This window comes from Ranitomeya imitator, chromosome 1 (assembly GCF_032444005.1).
Source record: "Ranitomeya imitator isolate aRanImi1 chromosome 1, aRanImi1.pri, whole genome shotgun sequence".
In the NCBI taxonomy this organism is placed as follows: Eukaryota; Metazoa; Chordata; class Amphibia; order Anura; family Dendrobatidae; genus Ranitomeya; species Ranitomeya imitator.
Genome location: NC_091282.1, coordinates 644,779,335 through 644,803,386, shown reverse-complemented (window position 1 = coordinate 644,803,386; position 24,052 = coordinate 644,779,335). Strand labels below are relative to the sequence as shown.

Genomic DNA, 24,052 nt, shown 5'->3' with positions numbered 1-24,052 from the left:
ATGAGTGGAGTGGAGCTTGCAGATGTGCTCATCGTTACTTTGGTTGTATATATATGTTTTCTTCTTTCCTCAGTTTTCTGCTTGGAAACGCTTTGCCCGTTGACGTAAATCTGGCTAACGATTTGCTTAGAACGGGGACAGCGCTTGATTAACAAGCTTGAAGCAGCCGGCAGTAAATGGCAAAGTACTAGAGCAAACAGCTCAGTGCACAAATTCTGGGTGAAGTGGCTGGTAGCGGATTTTCATTAAATATTTTATATATATTTTTTGTGTGGAAATATCAAGAAAATGGATGTGATGTAACAAATGGCAGCATATATAAAACCCACTAATAGCAGCAAGGCACGGTATATAATGCACAAAGCCTCTGTGTCTATGGGGATCTCAGCGACTGTGATATGGGACATGAACAAAAGGATTTTTCCCTCCTCTGCCATTGTTTCTTTTTATTGTTCTTTCTTTTTTTCTTCTTTTCTTCCAAGATCCATAACTTTTTATTTTTACCAACAGCAAGTTCATACGAGAATTCTGTATGTTTAACATATGGATTAAATCATTTTGTACTTTGATACATCTGACTTTTATGGACACAACAGATACTAAATTTATGTTTTTAAAAAATGTTTAGATTTCCTTATTTTAGAGTGATGGCAACATTAAGTGGTGGAACATCGGCAAAACCCAATGGGTTACAATTGCTTTGCGTGCTGCAAATTCAAGGGCGATCTATTACCAAAACCCCTAAAGGTTATGTTTGCACTACATACATACTGACCCCATTGCCAACCTTTAGGCCGCCGTCACACTTGCAAGTTTTACGGACGTATGAGCGCAGAAAATACGTCTGTAAAACTCGCAAAACAAACGGCACAATTATTCTCTATGCCCCTGCTCCTATCTGCCGTATTTTACAGATCCGTATTATACGGCTTTCTACGGCCGTAGAAAATCGCAGTATGCTGCGTTTGTCACCGTACTGCGCAAGAAATACGCCAATGAAAGTCTATGGAAGCCTGAAAAATACGGATTACACACGGACCAGCAGTGTGACTTGCGAGAAATACGCAGCGGTGTTAGAGAGAAAAGCCGGCAATTCAGTGCGGTGTACAGTAAAATCACACTGACAGCTTCCAGTAGAATAGGTAGAATAAATGTGTACACATAGAATAGGTATGTATATATATATATATATATATATATATATTGTCAGTGAGACACATATATATATATATATTATTACTTCATACAGCGCGTGATAGCTTTAAAGCCGTTAATTCAATTGCGGTGTACAGTAAAATCACACTGACAGCTTACAGAAGAATAGGTAGAATAAATGTGTACACATAGAATAGGTATATATATATATATATATATATATATATATGTCAGTGAAACACATATATATATATATATATACATATATATATATATATATATTAATATTTCTTCCAGCGCGAGATAGCTTTAAAGCCGGTAATTCAATTACCGGCTTTTGCTATCTCCTTCCTAAACCCGACATATGAGACATGGTTTACATACAGTAAACCATGTCATATCACCTTTTTTTTGCATATTCCACACTACTAATGTTAGTAGTGTGTATATGCAAAATTTGGCCGTTCTATCTACTAAATTAAAGGGTTAAATGGCGGAAAAAATTGGCGTGGGCTCCCGCGCAATTTTTTCCGCCAGAGTAGTAAAGCCAGTGACTGAGGGCAGATATTAATAGCCTGGAGAGGGTCCATGGTTATTGGCCTCCCCCTGGCTAAAAACATCTGCCCCCAGCCACCCCAGAAAAGGCACATCTATATATATGTATATATATATATATATGTATATATATGTATATATATATATATATGTATATAGACAGTATATATATATATTTTTTTTTTTGGGTGACACATGGATCCCTTCTATAGCGGTATGTTGGTTTTGCAAGCCTGCGAGAAAAACACGCAGTACGGATGCCATACAGATTACATACGGAGGATGCCATGCGCAAAAAACGCTGACACACCCTGCCTACGGAGGAGCTACGGACCGTATTGTTTTACGCTGTGTGTGACGCCGGCCTTCGATGTGGAGTTGCAAAAGTCTAGTGTGACAAAAGCCCAATCGGTTGAGGTTGCATCATGTGATTATTCTGGGAGGTCCCTAAATTTCTAGTGGCATGGGTAAAATTAGTTAAAACTGGTGACATCACAGAAGACATTGATGATGTCACCAGCCTGTACTTTCAGTACATAGAAGCTGATGACGTCACAGGAGTTTGAGTAATGTCACCAGCCTGTACTTCCACTACATAGAAGCCGGTGACATCACAGGAGTCTGGGTAATGTCACCAGCCCGTTCTTCCACTACATAGAAGCCGGCAGCGTCGGACTGCAGCACCTTTGGCCCACCAGAGAAAATCATTCTTGGGGCCCACTATGTAGCTACATAGAAATAGATACAAGACCACCAATTGTGCGGTAAAAAGCGCTAATATCAGGGTATAATATAAGGTAGTTCACGTCTTAATAATGTAGCAAGGGTTGGGGTAGCCCCCTCACAGAATATAATGTAGCCCCCTCATAAAATATAATGCAGTCCCCTCTCATAGAATATAATGCAGCACCCCACAAAATATAATGCAACCCTCTCAGGTATGACACAGTCCCCACCATAGAATATAATGTAGCACCCCCATAGGGTATAATGCAGCCCCCCCTCATATAGTATAATGCCACCCAGCACAGAATATAATGTAGTCCCCTGAGAGAATGCAGTTCCACCACAGAATATAATGCAGCCCCCCCATAGAGTATACTGTAGCCCCCTCATATAGTATGATGTAGCCCCCATAATATTATGTAGTCCCCTGAGAGAATAATGCAGCCCCACCACAGAATATAATGCAGCCCCCCATAGAGTATACTGTAACCCCTCATATAGTATGATGTAGCCCCCATAATATAATGTAGTACCTTGAGTATAATGCAGTCCCCCCACAGAATATAATGTAGCCCCCCAGGGCCGTATTTAGAGTTTCTGCTGCCCTAGGCACTTTTAGCTCTGCCTCCCCTTTTGGTGAGTATGACACTATCGGCAGTGACTTTGGCAAAAATCGCTGATGTGAAAGTCGCCTTTTGCAGCAGATCGGGCAGTTTTTCTGCATCTTCCGCGTAACGGATCACTTATGGCAACACTGCGTTCGGCCTCAGTCATTCTCTATGGGATTTGCGGCACTTGCCGTGATCTGGCAAATGTGGTACCATACCTCCCAACTTTTGAAGAAGGGAAGGAGGTATAAAGTTTGCGGCGCGTGTAGTGCGCCGCGGCAAATTTTAGGCCACGCCTCTGACTAGACCCATTTCAAAACTAGTCACACCCATATCCACGTCCCAACCGCAGCCATTTAGCACTGCTGATCACACTGTTTTATATACAATAATTATAAACAAAAAAATATGGCCACACAGTGCTCCATACTGTATAATGACCGCACATGATGCTCAATACTGTATAACGGCCACCACACATGATGCTCCATAGTGTATAACGGCCACACAGTTCTCCATACTGTATAATGACCACACATGATGCTCAATACTGTATAATGACCACAAATGATGCTCAATACTGTATAACGGCCGCACATGATGCTCCATACTGTATAATGATCCCACATAATGCTCCATACTGTATAATGACCACACATGATGCTCCATACTGTATAACGGCCGCACATGATGCTCCATACTGTATAATGATCCCACATAATGCTCAATACTGTATAATGGCCACACATAATGCTCCATAGTGTATAATGACCACAAATGATGCTCCATACTGTATAACGGCCACACATGATGCTCCATACTGTATAATGGCCACAAATGATGCTCCATACTGTATAACGGCCACACATGATGCTCCATACTGTATAATGGTCACACATGGTGCTCCATACTGTATAATGGCCACACATGATGCTCCATACTGTATAATGGCCACAAATGATGCTCCATACTGTATAACGGCCACACATGATGCTCCATACTGTATAATGGTCACACATGGTGCTCCATACTGTATAATGGCTACACATGATGCTCCATACTGTATAATGATCCCACATAATGCTCAATACTGTATAATGACCACAAATGATGCTCCATACTGTATAACGGCCACATATGATGCTCCATACTGTATAACGGCCACACATGATGCTCCATACTGTATAATGACCCCCCTCCTGTATGCATGGCTCATCTCCCTCCTATCCCATATACATAGCTCATATTACCCCTCCTGTATGCATGGCTCATATTCCCCCCTGCATGGCTCATATTCCCCCCTGCATGGCTCATATCCCCCCCTGCATGGCTCATATCCCCCCCTGCATGGCTCATATTCCCCCCTGCATGGCTCATATTCCCCCCTGCATGGCTCATATTCCCCCCTGCATGGCTCATATCCCCCCCTGCATGGCTCATATCCCCCCCTGCATGGCTCATATCCCCCCCTGCATGGCTCATATTCCCCCCTGCATGGCTCATATTCCCCCCTGCATGGCTCATATCCCCCCCTGCATGGCTCATATCCCCCCCTGCATGGCTCATATTCCCCCCTGCATGGCTCATATTCCCCCCTGCATGGCTCATATTCCCCCCTGCATGGCTCATATTCCCCCCTGCATGGCTCATATCCCCCCCTGCATGGCTCATATTCCCCCCTGCATGGCTCATATCCCCCCCTGCATGGCTCATATCCCCCCTGCATGGCTCATATTCCCCCCTGTATGCAGGCTTATCTCTCCGCTCCTGCTCCTGCTCGGCGCGCCGGCTTATGTCCTCCTTCATTCCCCCCCCCGTTCCCCCGTCCCTCATACTCACCTGTCTTCCCACTGCACGGCCGTGCCGACATCCCTCGCGCTCTGTCCCGACTCCAGGCGGCGGCGCCGGCGCAGCACCTTCTTCCTGCTTGAGTGGTCATGTGACACCGTTCATTAAGATCATGAATATGCGCATATTCATGATCTTAATGAGCGGTGTCACGTGACCGCTCGTGCAGTGCAGACGCCGAGACCATCGCTGGAGCAGGCAGGGTGAGTATTCAAGGCGAGCAGGCGAGCGAGCGGGCGGGCGGCTGCGGGGGGGGGCTCTGGAGCGGGGGGAGGGCCCTGGAGCGGGGGGAGGCCCTGCCAGCAGATGCCAGTGTCAGGGCCCACCGGAGGATCCTCCGGTACCCCGGTGGGCCAGTCCGAGCCTGGAAGCCGGTGACATCACAGGAGTCTAGGTGATGTCACCAGCCTGTACTTCCACTACATAGGAGCCGGTTACATCACAGGAGTCTAGGTGATGTCACCAGCCCGTTCTTCCACTACATAGAAGCCGGTGACATCACAGGAGTCTAGGTGATGTCACCAGCCTGTACTTCCACTACATAGGAGCCGGTGACATCACAGGAGTCTAGGTGATGTCACCAGCCCGTTCTTCCACTACATAGAAGCCGGTGACATCACAGGAGTCTAGGTGATGTCACCATCCTGTACTTCCACTACATAGGAGCCGGTGACATCACAGGAGTCTAGGTGATGTCACCAGCCTGTACTTCCACTACATAGAAGCCGGTGACATCACAGGAGTCTGGTTAATGTCACCAGCCCGTTCTTCCACTACATAGAAGCCGGTGACATCACAGGAGTCTAGGTGATGTCACCAGCCTGTACTTCCACTACATAGGAGCCGGTGACATCACAGGAGTCTAGGTGATGTCACCAGCCCGTTCTTCCACTACATAGAAGCCGGTGACATCACAGGAGTTTAGGTGATGTCACCAGCCTGTGCTTCCACTACATAGAAGCCGGTGACATCACAGGAGTCTAGGTGATGTCACCAGCCTGTGCTTCCACTACATAGAAGCCGGTGACATCACAGGAGTCTAGCTGATGTCACCAGCCTGTGCTTCCACTACATAGAAGCCGGTGACATCACAGGAGTCTAGCTGATGTCACCAGCCTGTGCTTCCACTACATAGAAGCCGGTGACATCACAGGAGTCTAGGTGATGTCACCAGCCTGTACTTCCACTACATAGAAGCCGGTGACATCACAGGAGTCTAGGTGATGTCACCAGCCTGTACTTCCACTACATAGGAGCCGGTGACATCACAGGAGTCTAGGTGATGTCACAAGCCTGTAGTTCCATTACATAGAAGCCGGTGACATCACAGGAGTCTGGGTGATGTCACCAGCCTGTACTTCCACTACATAGAAGCTGGTGACATCACAGGAGTCTGGGTGATGTCACCATCCTGTACTTCTACTACTACATAGAAGCCGGTGACATCACAGGAGTCTGGGTGATGTCACCAGCCTGTACTTCCACTACATAGAAGCCGGTGACATCACAGGAGTCTGGGTGATGTCACCAGCCTGTACTTCCACTACATAGAAGCCGGTGACATCACAGGAGTCTGGGTGATGTCACCAGCCTGTACTTCCACTACATAGAAGCCGGTGACATCACAGGAGTCTGGGTGATGTCACCTGCCCGTACTTCCACTACATATCCTTATTATTTTTTCTAATTGATAACCGCAAACACCGTTGAGCTTTTTGGAAAAGATTTTTATATATATAACGACCTTTTTTTATCTTTATAAATAGATTTAGAAAAAAAAGCTTACAATTTCTAGCGAGGGAGAGAAAAGAGGAGAGACGATAAAAAAAAGAGTATAGCACAGAGAGATTTAGTTCCATCTGAAAGCTGTCGACATGAATAAAAGGCTTTTCTTTGAACCGAGAGTTTAATAGCGAGAGGAGAGAGAGAGATTGGAGTTTGGAGCCCTAGGGTTTAATCAGAGCTTCATTTGATAAATACAGGGAGACAGAACCTACACAGTCTGAGTGTTGATGCTTCTCCCCCTGCCCTGGTGCTGGCGCTCATTCTCCGCTAGCCCTTTGTCTAATAAACCCTTTCCTCACCCCATCGATTCCCCTCCCGCTCTCCATATCCTCTACATCCCCTTCTCCTCATCATTTCATTTTTTATTTATGGCGAAGCCTCATCACATTCAAGGACTTTACTCACTTTTCCACAGTTAAAGGAGAACTCTGAATGCCCCTCCAGTCTGTTTACCGTAAATGTCGTACCACAACCCCTTTAAAAAGATTTTTTTTAATACATAGTATTGCATCCACCTGGTGACCACCTAATAAGTACGGGGTGGACGCACGTGTTCAGTCACTCTCCCGACAGCCAATAAACATAGCTTTCTGCCTGCTTGTCAGGAAAGGAGCACAACTTCTGGAGTGACATGGTGGTATTGTAGTTGAGGAAACTACTGCAGAGAAAATAGAAAGGGGCTATAATGTCAGCTTCCAGAGGGGGAAGGAGACTGGTTATGTGCAGAATCCATCCCCAGCAGCTGGGTTGTGCAGTATGATATTCTGCAGCAGCTGAGGTTTAGTATAAGATTCTGCAGCAGCTTAGGTGTATTATGATGTTCTGCAACAGCTGAGGGTATATGATGATGTTGTGCAGCAGCTGGGGGTTTATGATGATGTACTGCAGCAGCTGGGCGGTGGATGATGATGTTTTGCAGCAGCTGAAGTGTATTATTAAGTTCTGTAGCAGCTGGGCGGTAGATGATGATCTGCAGCAGCTGAGGAGTGTATAACGATGTTCTGCAGCAGCTGGGGGTGTATGACAATGTTCTGTAGCAGCTGAGGGGTGTATGATGATGTTCTACAGCAGTTGAGGGGGTGTATGATGATATTCTGCAGCAGCTAGGGGTGGATGATGATGTTCTGCAGCAGCTGGGGGTGTATGATGATGTTCTGCAGCAGCTGGGGGTGTATGACGATGTTCTCCAGCAGCAGGGCGGTGGATGATGATGTTCTGCAGCAGCTGGGGGGTGGATGATGATGTTCTGCAGCAGTTGAGGGGGTGTATGATGATATTCTGCAGCAGCTAGGGGTGGATGATGATGTTCTGCAGCAGCTAGGGCTGGATGATGATGTTCTGCAGCAGCTGGGGGTGTATGACGATTTTCTGCAGCAGCTGGGGGGTGGATGATGATGTTCTGCAGCAGCTGGGGGTGTATGACGATGTTCTGCAGCAGCAGGGCGGTGGATGATGATGTTCTGCAGCAGCTGGGTGGTGGATGATGATGTTCTGCAGCAGCTAGGGGGGTATGACGATGTTCTGCAGCAGCAGGGCGGTGGATGATGTTGTTCTGCAGCAGCTGGGCGTGGATGATGATGTTCTGCAGCAGCTGAGGTGCATTATGATGCTCACATGAGGTGGTGCCGGTAATGGTTGTCTATGTGGTGTCATAGCATCACATATCACCCAGGCTGCCGATATCTACCTGTGTAGCAGAAGTACTTCCCAGGTATTAGCGTACATCAGTAATAGACCCAGATGTGCAGATGCCGCGCTCATTTGCATATTCCCAGAATCCCGCGCTGTAACTAGATCACCATCTGTTATGTGAGCGGAGACGGCTCTCACCACTTCCTTTCCGTCCCTTTAATAACGCCTCGCAGTCAAAGTGTATGTGCGTAACCTGCGCGGCTGCCCGTACAGATCAGCGAGCATCAGCACGTCCAGCCTCTAAAAAAAATGTGAATAATTCAGCGGCTGCAGGGAGCCGTGGGGTCAGTACACAGGATGCCTCTTAGACAACAAAACTCCGTCAGTATCAACTACTTCTTAGCATAAAGTGCCCTAGACAAGAACACGAAAAAGGTTTTAACTCATTCTGGCGTGGCAAAAAGGGGCGCAGGTTCAGCAGTGACTTCTTGTGAAAACGCAATAAAATCAATCGTTAGGCAAGGGAGGGGAGCGACCAAAATCCAGAATGCTCCACTGAGCTCATCAAGAGTTATTAAAGGTTATATGGGTATATTATAAGTGAAAAGTTACTTACAACCTCCCTTAAAGGGGTAATCCCATTGCAGGCATTAATGGCATTTCCAATGACTGATGGGCCTCATAACTATCTAAAGATTGGATCCCCGTATCACACCACATGGGATGGATATGTGGCTGCACATGCGCAGCTCTCTCTATCCACTTCTATGGCAGTTTCAAAAAGTGGAAAACTCTTCGTGCCCATTTCTCAGCCTGCATTTCTCAGAACATGCTATCAACTTCCGAAATGGAAACACACCTTTAATTTTCATTCATTTCAATACAGGGACATGGTAAAATGACTGCTTGCTCAGCACGAGTGATCAAGACCAGTAGTACACATAGTGGACAGATGTCAACCCATCAGTGTTTTATTATATAATCTATAATATAACCACAGATGTGTCCTTCTGCCTGAAGCCTCCTGCACACTGTGGTGCAGGAGTCAGCGCATGCGCATACTGCACTATGGCATCAATTTTTAGAAGGGGCAACAATGTCTGATGTGATTAGAGCTATCTCCACGATGTCGGCTCTGTGGCAATGGTTTCATCAGTGGCGATGAGGAGATCTGGGTGTGTTGTGCTGCTAGTGAGACACCGGGACTATGGAAACTGCGCACAAACCGCACACATCCCGTCCGGCAGTGATGAGGAGACCGGGGTGTGCTGTGCTGCCGGTCAGACAACGGGACTGTGGATATCGCACCTCCCATCCAGTAATGATGAGGAGACTGGGGTGTGCTGTGCTGCCGATCAGACAACGGGACTGTGGATACCGCACCTCCCGTCCAGTAGTGATGAGGAGACCAGGGTGTGCTGTGCTGCCAGTCAGACAACGGGACTGTGGATACTGCACCTTCCGTCCAGCAGTGATGAGGAGACGGGGGTATGCTGTGCTGCCAGTCAGACAACGGGACTGTGGATACCGCACCTCCCGTCCAGTAGTGATGAGAAGACCAGGATGTGCTGTGCTGCCGGTCAGACAACGGGACTGTGGATATCGCACCTCCCATCCAGTAGTGATGAGGAGACGGGGGGGTGCTGTGCTGCCGGTCAGACAACGGGACTGTGGATACCGCACCTCCCGTCCAGTAGTGATGAGGAGACCAGGATGTGCTGTGCTGCCGGTTAGACAATGGACTGTGGATATCGCACCTCCCATCCAGTAGTGATGAGGAGACGGGGGTGTGCTGTGCTGCCGGTCAGACAACGGGACTGTGGATACCGCACCTCCCATCCAGTAGTGATGAGGAGACCAGGATGTGCTGTGCTGCCGGTTAGACAATGGACTGTGGATATCGCACCTCCCATCCAGAAGTGATGAGGAGACGGAGGTGTGCTGTGCTGCCGGTCAGACAACGGGACTGTGGATACCGCACCTCCCATCCAGCAGTGATGAGGAGACGGGAGTGTGCTGTGCTGCCGGTCAGACAATAGGACTGTGGATACCGCACCTCCCATCCAGTAGTGATGAGGAGACGGGGGTGTGCTTTGCTGCCGGTCAGACAATAGGACTGTGGATACCGCACCTCCCATCCAGTAGTGATGAGGAGATGGGGGTGTGCTGTGCTGCCGGTGAGACAACGGGACTATGGATACCGCACCTCGCAGCCATCAGTCACCATTCAGGTGTTTGTGTGTGTTGTGTGTGCTGTGCGAATTCACAGACACCATGTCTTCAATAAAATGCCGCCTGAAATGTACCAATAAAAATTCTCACCACCTGGGCGTAGAACAGATTCAATAGTTAGTATATATAATGTAATAAGTCTAGTGATGTCTCCAGTGCCAGGCAGGGTATGTGGAGAGATCTATAGTCAGGGATGAAATATAGTATCTTAATGATGGCTCTAGATGAGTAACTAGTGTAGTGATATCTCTAATGATGTCTATAGTAAGTAACAGGTAATGTGTCTTCTGGTGGTGGCTCTAGTGCTGTCGCTAGTGATGTCTCTGGTGGTGTCCCTAGTCGGTTCACTAGTCAAAATTCTAGTAATGTTTACAGTGGTGTTTCTAGTAATGCCTCGAGTGGTTTCTCTAGAAATGTTTCTAGTGGTGACTCTAATGGTGTCTCTAGTGGTGTATCTAGTAATGTTTTTATTGGTGTCTCTAGTGGTGTCTCTACTGATGCTTGTAATGATTACTCTAGTGTTGTCTATAGTTGTGTCCACAGTGGTATGTCTAGTGATGCTTGTAGTGATGTCTAGTGGGGTCACTAACTGTGTATCTAATGAAGCTCATAGTGATGTCTCTAGTAGTGACTTGTATGACTCTAATAGTGTCTCTATTCATGTCTCTAGTAATGTCTCTAGTGAAGCATGTAGTGATTATTCTAGTGATGTTTCTAGTATTGTCTGTAATGGAGTGTCTAGTGATCCTTTTAGGATTTCCTTAGTATGGCCCAGGTGATAATTCCATCATCTCCACCAGCAACAATTCCACCATCTGGGCCATACTAAGGGAATCCTGAAAACATGACCCGTTGGTGGCTCTTGAGGACTGGAGTTAGGGAGCACTGCTCTAGAGGGTGTCTCTGATGTCTGTAGTGGAAACTCTAGTGATGCTGGTAGTGGTGATTCTAGTGGTGTCTCTGGTGGCGACTCTAGTGATGTGCCACGTAACAGCTCATGTTAGTGATATCGCTGCTGTCTTTAGTTAAGTCTCTAGTCATCTCTCTGCAGTGATATATGCCACGCAGTCTCCGGTTGTGGTGGTCTCTGCAGGTAGTGACGTCTCTAGAGTTGCATCTCAATTTCTCTGTAGTCATATTTGTTTCTAGTGATGTCTCTCATGAAGCCAGTGCTGACGTATCACATGGTGGTGCTGAGATCTGTTGTATCTCTTAACGCTTGTAGTTGAGTCTCTAGTGATTCAGTATAGAGATGTCTCTGATGAAGTCTCTGGTAATGTCTGCAGTGCTGCATACAGCAATGTCTCCAGTGGTTCTCGTGCTGTCACCGGCAGCACGGGTCCTGTCTCTGTATATCATACGTTAATTGCTTGTGAACCCCCCCATCCCTTCTTCTTGAAGCGGCATCACTCCTAAAGCTATAGGTGGCGGTTGTAGATTTTGATAATGACTCGTCAGATGGTCCTGCACCGTCATCTAACAGAAACTATGCAAATCAGCGCAATATCATTTGTTTTCCTGTCCGGCTGTGCGAAGCGGGGTAATGAAGGCACAACAGGAGCTACATGTTATTAATGGCCTATCAAACATCTGAGGCACAAGGTGATTTCCATCCCAACGTCACGAGAGTTGGCGTGCCCACCTCATCTGTGATACTATTTGCTGAGCCATGTATCTAATCCTATCATGTGTGATACGTCCTGGAGGACCTCTCCCCGGTAGCTGACACACGTCCTATTATGACCCTCTTATGAGGATCCCCATAATTCCCGCAGGCTCAGGAGAAGCCGCTGCCATCCGGTGATCGCCACTGCGGCCACACAGGTTAAATGGCAAATGAGCTAGTTTTTAAGTTTTGGCCTTGTATGAAGAAGCTTTCAGAAATGTCGCGGCAGATATTCTTAAGCTGCTTCAGACATGGCCGTCTTATTCCTGACGCCTCCAGATGCGGCTGTACAATAAGACAGCTCTGTGCAGATAAAGCCGGAGGATTTTATTAAATAAAGAGGGGGCAGTCCCGTTCCCCGCTCTCGCCATGGCTTCCCCTCCCGCCGTCTTATCATCTCGCCTCTGTATGAGACTTTCCGAGTCTTTCATTTTCTCTGTCTGTCACTTTCCTCTCTCATCACAATTACCCGGTGTTTAATCATTTTTATCTTCCTATCGAGTCGCCAGCACTGTGTAATTAAGAAGACGCCGTGCCGCTGTTCGTCAGAGCTGTATTTGTAGGATTCGCTGCTTCTTGGCCAAGGTGAGCCGGTAACTTTATGGTCCAACTAAACACCTTCGTAAGAGTCTCCAGTGAAAGTGAGGTAGCCAAGATTAGCCCCTTTACAGACTATTTATTTGCTGCTGTTTCGCATGCCATTCTGGGTGGACAACTGTGTCATGGTGGGGTGATTCAAGCAAAAGTTCTTTTCCCACAGCCACACTATTTATCCACTGCACTTTTCAGTGGTGTAATTTGAGTCCTAAGGGCCCCAGGGCAAAATTTGGACCTCGGCCACACCTGCATGTTGTTCAGATGTATGGGCCCTTGTAACATTCTAGATCCTATAAAGCCATAAGTGTTTGCCCCTCATATGATCTTCCCCATCCTGGGCCCCTTCCTGGTATAATGTCCCTCATCGTGGGCCCCAATCTTGGTATAATATTCTGCATCCTGGGCCCCTTCCTTGTATAATGTCCTTCATCGTGGGCCCCATCTTGGTATAATTTTTCGCATCCTGGGCCCCTTCCTGGTATAATGTCCCTCATCCTGCACACCTTCCTAGTATAATGTCCATCCTGGGCCCCTTCCTTGTATAATGTCCCTCATCCTGCATACCATCCTAGTATAATGTCCATCCTGGACCCCTTCCTGGTATAATGTCCCCCATCCTGGCCCCCCTCCAGCTATAATGTTCCCTATTCTTTTCAAACACATTTAAAAAAAATAAACGATTATTCCTACCTTCCTCGGCTACCATGATTCACGGGGTCCATTCCTGTAGCCATTGCAGGAGCTGCAGCTGACTTGGCTTGCCTGACACGGCACATGACATCGTTGCCGTGCGCACCCATGACGGGAACATTAACACCAGATGCCTCTGATTTGTCAGTGGTGTGTATTGCAGTGCAGGGAGCTGGCTGCTCTCTGCATCGCAATTCATTTTAGCTGGATGTGCACCCTCTGGTGCGCATCCAGCTGAATTTGGTGCTGGTGTTGGCAGGCCCCCTCCTGCACTGGCCCGGTCGCAGACACAGTCGCACCTTCTACGACCACTATTGTCATCCCTACTTCTTCGTCATCCCTCCACTCCTTTTTTTACTCATGGATCGTGAAGAACCTATTTGACACAAAGAGTCGGCTCCCTGCTGGAAACGATGGGAGCCAGCACACCGGTGAGAGCCACTAAATTCTCTGAATGTCTCTAACCGCCATTGTCCCATCCCCTGATGACACCGCATTTGTGGTGAAACATCTTAGGGGAACAAGTGCTTTAATCACGTTTGTCCTGTTCAGCCGATAAATGACACCCGGGGTGTGATTATATTCAAATGTCCTAACAGTTTCAAAGAACGATTCTCATCTTTAGGCAGATTAGAGACAATCTTTTAATTCACATATTTTGAGCACCCTTTATTTTTAAATGTATAGAATAAAAGTTAATTTTTATGGTTTATTAGAGAGGGTTTTATTGGGGTTTCTCTTCATGCCTGTTCCAGATTCCTTCCATACCTGTTTCTTAGTGTTTCATACCCTTTTTATGCCTCTTATTTGCTTCCTCCATGCTTCTTCCTCACTCCCACAAACTACTCTTTTAATCCTCTTCCTTGCCCCCTCAACTCCTCTTCCACACCTCTTCATCACTCCCTTTATTCCGCTTCCACTCCTCTTCCTCATCCCCACAAATTTTTCTTTCATGTTCCTTTCTTTCTATTTCGTGCCATTTCTGAGCCTCTTCCTTACCCCCTTCACATCGTTTTCTCGCCCTCCTACTCCCAGAAACTTCTAAATTCGAGTTAGGGCTGCTCTGGTGTATAAAGTAGGTTTTCCAAAAAACACAACCAGTTAGTGCCGCCTGTTTCTGTGTCTTAGAGAAGTGTGTCATGTGACCTCTCTTAGCGCTGCTGAATGGCTGAGCTGGCGTATAGAGGGGTGTGGGACAATAAAAAATTACTGAGCACAAAAGCGCCCTCTAGTTGAGAGTTATTAATACATCCATACTGTATACGACAGCCCTATTCACATTACACCCTTTTCTGGACTCTCCTTCTTCATCTCCCCGCCATTTGTCGTCCCTTTTAATTCCAACATTTGAGAAACTTGTCTGTCCAAACGCCCCCTTTCTCACGAAGATGAGAGGAAGGGGACAATGAGAAGTAACGAAGATGAAGACGACTTTGTGCAGAAGATCAAAGTATCTCCAAAGTGACTTGGATCGGAGGAATATTTAAAGAGACGTGACCTTTGTGTGATGGTATTAGAGGCAGGAAAAGCGGTCAAACGCTAAAGTGAACTGACACGCGTCTCCTGAGTAATGAGCAACCTGAGATGGTGGGTTTTTAAGATGTCGAGGAGTGAGCAGACTTTTCTTTTTTCTTGTGCCTTTGTGATAACATGCTGAAAAATCTCTACAGGAATCGAGAAAAAAGGGTCAGACGAGGATGGTTTGTAAGCGCTGGGTAGGGTGCAGATATTGTGAACCAACACAATAGAGGCTACAAACTGGAACTGAATGGTCATCAATATTCTGGTTACTCTTCTCTGTAGGATTGGACTTATGAAAAGATTGACTCGATTCCACAAATGAAAGGTTTTTGAGATTTTTGTTGATATTCTGGTAGTGCCACTTTGCATAACTAGCATCTGGCCTTCAGATTTAAAGGAGTGTTCCTTTATTTGTCATTTCTTCAAAAACATACAAAAAAAGGTAGACCTCCTAAACAGAAAGCTGGCAAATCTCTGAAGCCTACAAGGCTTCTAGCGATCACCCATAAAGCAGCAAGCAGATATTTTTGTAGGATTAGGATTCCAGCCTACACCTCGGGAGGCGTGATCTTTAGAAAGGGATGTGGTTTTGACTCCCAAAATTGTCAGAATCCAAAATCTCTGGCACCACCTCATTGGCACGTGCAGGCATATTGATTCTGCTCTATAACGGTCTCCAGCGATCCTGAGAACAAAGATGAGAATGAGACCATGAAGCAATTCTGCTGCATAGCACTCATTTGGGGCCCCCTATAATATTTTAAAGATGTCCAGCTCGTGAACATACTCTAAACCTAAAGTCTTCAACCTTTGTTCCTGCGAGAGTTACAGTGGCATGTAAAAGTTTGGGTACCCCTGGTTAAAATTACTGTTATTGTGAACAGTTAAGCAAGTTGAAGATGAAATTATCTCTAAAAGGATTAAAGTTAAAGATGACATATTTCCTTTGTATTTTAAGCAAAAAATATATTGTCATTTTTACATTTTAAAAATTACAAAAAGAAAGATGAGCTGATACAAAAGTTTGGGCACCCTTGGAGATTGGTGTTCAGATAACTTTGACCAAGGCTTCAGACCTTAATTAGCCTGTTAGGGTTATGGCTTGTTCACCATCATCATTAGGAGAGGCCAGGTGATGTAAATTTCCCAGCTTTATAAACACCCAGGCTCCTTTAACCTTGTCCCAAAAAAACAGTAGCCATAGGTACCTCTAAGCAGCTGAGAACTCTGAAAATGAAAGTGGTGGAGGCCCAAAAAGCGGGAGAAGGCTATAAGAAGATAACATGACGTTTTCAAGTTGCTGTTTCCTTAGTTTGAAATGTAATAAAGAAATGGCAGTTAACAGGAACAGTGAAGGCCAAAACAAGGTCTGGAAGATCAAGCTAAATTTCAGTGAGAGCTGCTGGTAGGATTGCTACAGAGGCAAATCAGGAAAGCTTTAGCAGACTCTGGAGTTGTGGTACATTGTTCTACTGTTCAGAGACATCTGCACAAATATAGCCCTCATGGAAGAGTCATCAGAAGAAAACCTCTCCTGTCTCCTCACAAAAAAATTCAGCATCAGAAGTATGCAAAAGAAGATCTAAACAAGCCTGATGCAATTTGGGAACAAGTCCTGTGGACCAATGAGGTGAAAATAGAAATATTTGGCCACAATGATCACAGAATTTCAGGAAAAGAACATCTCGACAACCATTAAGAATGGGGGTGGGGATGGATCAATCACGCTTTGGGTTATGTTGCAGCCAGTGGCACAGAGAACATTTCACTAGTAGAGGAAGGAATGGATTCATTGAAATTTCAACAAATTCTTGATGCAAATATAACACTTTCCATAAAAAAGCTGAAGTTGAAAGAAGAATAGCTTCTACAAATGGATAATGATCCTCAACACACATCAAAATCCACAATAGATGACTTCAAAAGCTGCAAGCTGAAGGCTTTACAATGGCCCTCACAGTCCCCTGATCTGAACATCATTGAAAATCTGTGGCGAGACATCAAAATAGCAGAGGATGCAAGACGACCCAGGAATCTCACAGAACTGGAAGAATTTTCCAAGGAAGAATAGATGAAAATCCCTCAAACAACAATGGAAAGACTCTTGTCTGGCTACAAAAAGCATTTACAAGCTGTGATACTTTCAAAAGGGGGAGCAACAAGGCACGAAGCATGAAGGGCGCCCAGACTTTTGCATTGGCCCATTTTCCTCTTTATAATTTTTAAAATGTAAAACATTTAAAATATATATTTTATTTTGACTAAAATACAAAGGACATTTGTAATCATTAACTTTAGCCCTTTTAGAGATCATTTCATCTTCAACTTGCTTAACTGTTCACAATAACAGTAATTTTGACTAATGGTGTCCAAACTTTCCCATGCCACTGTACTTTCAGCTCTGATGGATGGTTGAAAGCCACATTCTATGCAAAGAAATGTTAGAAGCCCCCTTTATAATTCACTGAGTGCCCACTTACAAAGTACTGATTTCCGCACTCCCCCTTATCAGGTAATAATAACCTAAGAGCCCCCTTATATAGTAGCAAAGATCTGAGTGCCGTTCATAATGTAATAATTCCTCTTGTGGAGGCCGATGAAGACCGCCATGAATTTATGGTTGTTAACCATTGGCTCTAGACAGATTTTAGTCTGGCAAAACGTTTTCTTTAAGGACAATTACCAAATGGTTTGGTTCCCCCCTTGAACATAGCATCAGTGTTTTTTTTCATGTATGACATGAGTGGAGCATGTGCTGTGGATCCTGGAGCACAGAGGGAGGATGTTAAAGTGAAGTGGCAGCAAGATGTGTAGAAACAACGTGACACCTCAGAAGATGGGAGGACGAGGACGAGATAAATCCTCCTGGCTCACGATCGGCAAAGCTTAGAACATTTTCTTCATCTACAATTCAGCTCCCAGGTGGAGCTCCTGTCTTGTTTTCGCTCTAAGCGAGCAGGAAGGCACAAAGAGCAGCGATAATTTAAATAGGGGAACGTGGGGAAGTGAGCCAGATATTTCCCTCAAGGGGGACACAAGACATTGCCTCAAAGCTGGAAAAAAAAGCTTAAGAGTTTTTGAGAGCGGGAGGGAAGCCTGTCCTTGCTTTGACGTGTGACGTTTATCGCCGTAAACTCTGTACAAAATGTCTTCAAGCAGTTCTATCTGCAGATATACTTCAATGGACATTAATGTTGTTACGGGTTTACCGCGACAGAGAGAAGCCGGAAGACCGCAGCATCTGATTTTACGTACTCCTGCTCTGATCAGAATCATTTCCCCTTTATATTAAATGATGCCGGTATCTGTTAGCATTGCAGGGGTTAAACTGTTCAGCTTAGAGTCTCTGAAGCCTTCCTGCTTGGATGATCTCAGCTGTTCAGTATTGGCCCCTCCCCTCTCCTATATATACTGGCCTCTGGCAATCTGGATCCCCAGTGTTAGTCTTGTACTGCCTGGTGTGGAGTGGAGGTGTTGGTTGTTGGCAGAAGCATTTGAAGTGTTGATCTGTGACTGTTGCTTGCTGTTTTGGCTGTGTGCAAATCCTCTTCCTCTCTATTTTGGTTTATCTTCCTTCTCTCCCCAGTGTTCCTCTCTGTTGTTTGTGAGTGCGCTTGTATGTTTGGTATTATTCCTTTAGCCGTGTACATCCTTCCTTGTTCGTCTGGTTTGTGTATATACATTCACTATTACGACCCATTTCCCCGGCTGGCTGATTAAGGAGTTCAGCAAGGTACATGGCCCCGGCATCTTCACCATCAGAAGTAATCCAGGGAGCAGAGATAACTAGGGCGCCCATAGTGTTAGGGACAGGGAAGGATTGCCCCTTGCCTCGGGATTTTTAAAAACCGAGTTGTGACAAATGTCCTAAAAGGGTACTCTCACTAGATATATTCATGATAAATTCACATTGGAAGCCATAAATGTCTGATAGATGGGAGTCCCTCATCCTTCAAGACAAGATCTGCTCCTTTATTCTGCGAGTCAAGATAGCTGCAGAAGAAGATTGAGGAGGAGACGGTACATCTTACCCACCTGTGTGTAGCAGTATGATGGATGTATTACATGGGCACCGCGAGTCAGTATGACAGGCAGTATTATATGGTTACTGTTTGGCACTATTTTAGGTAGTATTATATGGTCACTAGGTGTTACTATGGCAGGCAATATTATACTTTCACTGCATGGCATCATTATAGGTAGCATTATATGGTGACTGTGTTGCACTATTATAGACAGTATTATATCATCAATAGGTGTTACTATGACATTCAGTATTATATGGACACTGTGTGGCACTATCATAGGCAGTATTATATGGTCACTGCGTGGCACTATTATATGCAGTATTATATGGTCACTGGATGGCACTATGATAGGTAGTTTTATATGGTCACTGCGTAGCACTGACAGGAAGCATTATATGGTCAATGAGTGGCACTATTTTATGCGGTGTTATATGGTCACTGGATGGCACGATGATAGGTAGTTTTATATGGTCACTGCGTAGCACTGACAGGAAGCATTATATGGTCAATGAGTGGCACTATTTTATGCAGTGTTATATGGTCACTGGATGGCACGATGATAGGTTGTATTATATGGTCACTGCGTGTCACTATTATAGACCGTATTATATGGACACTGGGGGGTACTATTATAGACCGTATTATATGGATATTGGGTGGTGCTATGACAGGCAGCATTATTTGGTCACTGAGTGTCTCTATGATAGGCAGTATTATATGGTCACTGCATGGCACTATAATAGGCAGTATTATATGGTTACTGCATGGCACTATAATAGGCAGTATTATATGGTCACTGAGTGGCACTATGATAGGCAGTATTATATGGTCGCTGAGTGGTACTATAATAGGCAGTATAATATGGTCACTGAGTGACAATATAATAGGCAGTATTATATGGTCACTGCTTGGCAATATGACAGGCAGCATTATATGGTCACTGAGTGGCACTATAATAGGCAGCATTATATGGTCACTGCATTGCACCATGACAGGCAGCATTATATGGTCACTGAGTGGCACTATAATAGGCAGGATTAAATGGGCACTGTGTAGCAATATGACAAGAAGCATTATGGTCACTAAGTGGCACAATTATATGGTCATTGGATGGCACTATGATAGGTAGTATTATATGTTCACTGCATGGCACTATGACAGGAAGCATTTGGTCACTGAGTGGTACTATTATAGACCACATTATTTGGACACTGAGTGGTGCTATGACAGGCAGCATTATATGGTCACTGAGTGGCACTATAATAGGCAGTATTATATCGTCACTGCTTGGCACTATGACAGGCAGCATTATATGGTCACTGACTGGCACTATAATAGGCAGTATTAGATGGTCACTGCTTGGCACTATGACAGGCAGCATTATATGGTCACTGCATGGCACTATGACAGGCAGCATTATATGGTCACTGCATGGCACTATGACAGGCAGCATTATATGGTCACTGCATGGCACTATAACAGGCAGCATTATATGGTCACTGCATGGCACTATAACAGGCAGCATTATATGGTCACTGAGTGGCACTATGATAGGCAGTATTATATGGTCACTGAGTGGCATTATTATAGACCTTATTATACGGACACTGGGTGGTGCTATGACCGGCATCATTATATGGTCTCTGCTTGGTACTATGATAGGCATTATTATATGGTCACTGCATGGCACTAAGACAGGCAGTATTATATATCACTGAGTGGCACTATAATAGGCAGTATTATATGGTCACTGAGTGGCACTATGACAGGCATTATTATATGGTCACTGCTTGGCACTATAATAGGCATTATTATATGGTCACTGCTTGGCACTAAGACAAGCAGTATTATATGGTCACTGAGTGGCACTATAATAGGCATTATTATATGGTCACTGAGTGGCACTATAATAGGCAGCATTATATGGTCATTGATTGTCACTATTACATATTTAGCTACCGTATATGTGAAGTCATTTTTTACAGTTTTAAACTGTGAAATTTCTCATTTTTGTGGAATATAATCAGTGTTGTTGACTACACATTAGTCTTTGCATAAAGAAAAATGTTTATGTTCTGCCAAATCAATTTGACAACAGATTGTGCCGCCACATAATCAATTTTTTGGTTCAAAGGCAATTTTATGTATAACGTCTATGTAACATACATCGGCCTCGATCCTGTGATGCAAATTTCCCTGAGAGCAACTAAAGTTTCAGGGGTTTATTCTGTTATGTTCAGCTTTGTGGCAGTTTTATTCCAAATGGTGCGTCAGTGGAGCGGACCTGCAATACTATGCTCAACCTGTCGACAGGTGTGGCGCAGTTTGGAAAGAAATTGTAGCCATGTTTTTTTTTAAACCTGTACAACCCCTCTAGTTAACAGCCATCACATTTACACTTCTGGTCCCAGTTCAAAATTTGTGTAGTGAAGGTAGAGCAAGATTGTGAATTAATTTTTTTTACTGTGATCGAGATACACATACCTAGTCTAATACATTTGAGAATGTCATCAATCACTAGGATGAGGGGCTACAATGTTTAAATGTCTCTTTTATATTTACTCTGGGTAGGAGCATTTGGGCCCTCAAGGTCCTTTTACGCGGTCTGAAAATAATCGGAATTATTGGTCATATTAAATGTTCATTCCCAATCACTGGTCCATGAAAACAGGGCATCAATCAGTTGATGAACAAGTCAATCACATGCAGGCCTAAATATGATCGTTCTTGGCAACATATCTTCATAAGTTATTGAAATGATCATTTGTTTAAAAAAGGTTTACATTGGGTAGTGAAAAAATGGCATTTAAAGAGAACTTGTCACTTACCATACCTACAGTACAGACCAAAAGTTCGGACAGACCTTCTCATTTAAAGAATTTTCTGTATTTTCATGACTATGAAAATTGTAAATTCACACTGAAGGCATCAAAACTATGAATTAACACATGTGGAATTATATACTTAATAAAAAAGTGTGAAACAACTGAAAATATGTCTTATATTCTAGGTTCTTCAAAGTAGTCACCTTTTGCTTTGATTACTGCTTTGCACACTCTTGGCATTCTCTTGATGAGCTTCAAGAGGTAGTCACCGGGAATGGTTTTCACTTCACAGGTGTGCCCTGTCAGGTTTAATAGGTGGGATATCTTTCCTTATAAATGGGGTTGTGACCATCAGTTGTGTTGTGCAGAAGTCTGGTGGATACACAGCTGATAGTCCTACTGAATAGACTGTTAGAATTTGTATTATGGCAAGAAAAAAGCAGCTAAGTAAAGAAAAATGAGTGGTCATCATTACTTTAAGAAATGAAGGTCAGTCAGTCCGAAAAATTGGGAAAACTTTGAAAGTGTCCCCAAGTGCAGTGGCAAAAACCATCAAGCGCTACAAAGAAACTGGCTCACATGAGGACCTCCCCAGGAACGGAAGACCAAGAGTCACCTCTGCTTCTGAGGATAAGTTTATCTGAGTCACCAGCCTCAGAAATCGCAGGTTAACAGCAGCTCAGATTAGAGACCAGGTCAATGCCACACAGAGTTCTAGCAGCAGACACATCTCTACAACAACTGTTAAGAGGAGACTTTGTGCAGCATGCCTTCATGGTAAAATAGCTGCTAGGAAACCACTGCTAAGGACAGGCAACAAGCAGAAAAGACTTTTTGGGGCTAAAAAACACAAGGAATGGACATTAGACCAGTAGAAATATGTGCTTTGGTCTGATGAGTCCAAATTTGAGATCATTGGTTCCAACAACCGTGTCTTTGTGCGACGCAGAAAAGGTGAACGGATGGACTCTACATGCCTGGTTCCCACCGTGAAGCATGGAGGAGGAGGTGTGATGGTGTGGGGGTGCTTTGCTGGTGACACTCTTGGGGATTTATCAAAATTGAAGGCATACTGAACCAGCATGGCTACCACAGCATCTTGCAGCGGCATGCTATTCCATCCGGTTTGTATTTAGTTGGACCATCATTTATTTTTCAACAGGACAATGACCCCAAACACACCTCCAGGCTGTGTAAGATCTATTTGACCAAGAAGGAGAGTGATGGGGTGCTACGCCAGATGACCTAGCCTCCACAGTCACCAGACCTGAACCCAATCGAGATGGTTTGGGGTGAGCTGGACCGCAGAGTGAAGGCAAAAGGGCCAACAAGTGCTAAGCATCTCTGGGAACTCCTTCAAGATTGTTGGAAGACCATTACCGGTAACTACCCCTTGAAGCTCATCAAGAGAATGCCAAGAGTGTGCAAAGCAGTCATCAAAGCAAAAGGTGGCTACTTTGAAGAACCTAGAATATAAGACATATTTTCAGTTGTATCACACTTTTTTGTTAAGTATATAATTCCACATGTGTTAATTCATAGGCTTGATGCCTTCAGTGTGAATGTACAATTTTCATAGTCATGAAAATACAGAAAAATCTTTAAATGAGAAGGTATGTCCAAACTTTTGGTCTGTACTGTATGTAAATTTTTTTAATCTGATGTAAAATCCGCGTTCTCCGGAATACGGCAATGTTTTTCTTTTGTCCCTGTGCCTCTCTGTTACTAAGATACTTTCCTGTATATATTCTATTCTTCATAGCCAATGAGGTGTGATCCTCATGACCACAGAGAAAAGATGATGACCACGCCCCTTATCTAACAAGACTGGATTTACATACAAGGAAGAAGAGGCCATAACTCAGGAATAGAGAGGCACAGGAACAAAAGAAAAACATGAATGGATTCAGGAGAACAATGACTTTTACATTAGGTTAAAAAATTACATATTTATGGCAAGTGACAGTTTCCCTTTAAGTGAATGTTAGATCACTTATTTGGGTAGGAATTTTGCCCATCGAAAGTCAGCCTAAAAAAATCAGTTTACAGGGACTGATTTCTGTCCAAACTGATTGAAGATCAAGCAATCGGTCCATCAGTGCCCATTTAAGTGGACTTTCAGGGGTGGATAGAAAGCATATGGCAACAATCTATTGTTAATACAATTGTTTGGGCCCCAAAGAG

General features: G+C 44.7%; 1 protein-coding gene and 1 long non-coding RNA gene across 2 annotated transcripts in view; one reads left to right on the top strand and one right to left on the bottom strand.

The window, feature by feature from the left end:
* Positions 1-4,950, bottom strand: part of LOC138657991 (uncharacterized) — a 46,026-nt gene extending 41,076 nt beyond the window's left edge. Inside the window, exon 1 of the long non-coding RNA XR_011317291.1 lies at positions 4,884-4,950. This is a non-coding gene — a long non-coding RNA (uncharacterized lncRNA). The remainder of the gene's footprint in view (positions 1-4,883) is intronic.
* Positions 1-24,052, top strand: part of KIRREL1 (kirre like nephrin family adhesion molecule 1) — a 275,415-nt gene that overhangs the window by 188,652 nt on the left and 62,711 nt on the right. The gene's annotated exons all lie outside the window — the stretch shown is intronic.